Here is a 2,145-nt window from a genome sequence, read left to right on the forward strand (position 1 = left end):
ACATATACCCACTACAATAATAAGGACACTTGTCACAAGAAGAGTGATGGAAAATACTTGTTTGATCCTTGCTCTCTCTCTCTCTCTTTCTCTCTCTCTATATATAATAATCGTCATCTGAAATCTTGGTAATTATCTACTCAAAATTGTAATTTTGACTAACTTAGTAGTGCGAGTGTTATTATGTTGAATGGAATTTAGAGTGATCAAGGAACTAGGTTGAGAAAGTGAAATATAATTGTGTAGCTGCGTCCTGGCTTTATCCACTCAGGAAAATAGAAAATTTTAAGTCTTGAAGGAGCGCTAAGGTGTTGCATAGTTCCTCCATGCACAAAGCTCGGGATGAAACCTATAAAATTAAGGGAGAATATGGAAGATTCTCTATGGGCGCAGCTACGTCATAACTGGGAATGCCACATGTCGAAGCATCATGGAAATAGGCCAAATTAGTGCTTTTTATTAAATATTAAATATCCGAAACCATTAACCAAAACCCATTCGACCAGCATCTTGTTAAGGAACAAAGAAAACAAAGTAAAGGGGAGAGAAATAAAAAAAATAAAGTTTTTGGAGTTCAAAATCTAAAATCATCCATCTAACACGATATGAAGCATTGTCCGGTATGATTAGTTCAAATGACTTGGATTATCATCCAATATGAAGAGATATAAATATCATCCCATGTAGAGATCAAGTCATACAGTATGATTTGCTCCATTCATCATGTATGATCCGATTGGACCAATTAGTCAAAATTATTTCCCTAATTATAGCATTAGTTTAGACAAGATTTAATTATATCATATAGTATGATATAAATCGTACAGTACGATTAGAACAAATTTTGAATTTCAAAATATTGCCTAAATTATGATTGACGGCTGAGATGATGATTTCAACTGATCACATTGTATGATCTGGATCGTATAATACGATTAGTTCAAATGGCTTTAATTATTATAATTAGATGTTTTAATAATTTTCTAAATAGCTAATCGTACAATACCATTAGTTCAAAAAATTACATTTCTAATTTTCTCACTATCTCAATGTCTTGGGTGTGTGTATACACAATCACCAAGTTTAGTATCCACCAAATATATGATTTGACTCAATAATTGTAGAAATGAAAAAAAGCAAAAATACAAATTCTTCAAGATACTCAACCCTATTTTATTACGCCTTGAGCTGATCAATTTTTTACAGTGTACGATGGACCTAAAATATTAGTGCACAAGAAAAATAGATATGCAATAATAACAATAATATGAGATAACATAGTAAAGAATCCAATAATATTTTTTATCACCAAAATCATAAAACTTGGGTCTAGAGTTACAATACAGAGGGATTCCAATAGGAAAAAGGGAAGTTATCGATCTTGATCTGGAGAGAAAGTAAAGCAAAATAATCCTTTATAGGTTCAAGATTGTGTAACCATTTTTTTAAAAAATGAATAGATTATTGAAGAAGAACTTGATTTGAAGTAACCATTTCAACATTATATGCATTATATTTTTGGTTTGGATGAGGTCATGGAGGTTTAGAAGAATGGATCTCTGTGTGAGGGGAGGAGGGTTGGAGAAGGATATGTGACTTTTTGACTATTTCTTTGGTTCATAAGCGCAGGATCAACTATAGAGTTATCCAATTATAGTTGAAAGGGTACTATCATGGTTTTCGGCTTCTACTTCTCTCTCTAAAAGGCTATTAAGAAGGTTGTGATGGGGAAGGGTTTGATGGGTTAATATGATATAGAGATTGAAATTGAATTAGGAAACTAAATATAAGGCGTGGGGTAAGTTTCCAATCATTTGGACCTGAAGATAGCATATTTTTTCAGCAATATCTACATTGTCTTCATGAGGGAGCTCAGAGGATTTGTCGATTTGAACACAAATTCTTGCAAAAGTAAGGCGGGCTTTCTCAAAAGTGAGATTTTTTACGGCTAGAGGTTGACCCACCAGGCTAGCAATCTTGGAAATTCTGTAGGGGATTCCAACATGAAAAAGGGAGCTTATCTATCATGATCCAAATAGGAAGTGAATTAAATTCATCATTTATAGATTCAAAATCGTGTGACTATTTTTTAAAAATGAATGGCTTGTTGAAGAAGAACTTGATTTGAAGCAACCAGGTCAACAT

Source organism: Dendrobium catenatum, unplaced genomic scaffold, assembly GCF_001605985.2.
Source record: "Dendrobium catenatum unplaced genomic scaffold, ASM160598v2 fragScaff_scaffold_1000, whole genome shotgun sequence".
Lineage (NCBI taxonomy): Eukaryota > Viridiplantae > Streptophyta > Magnoliopsida > Asparagales > Orchidaceae > Dendrobium > Dendrobium catenatum.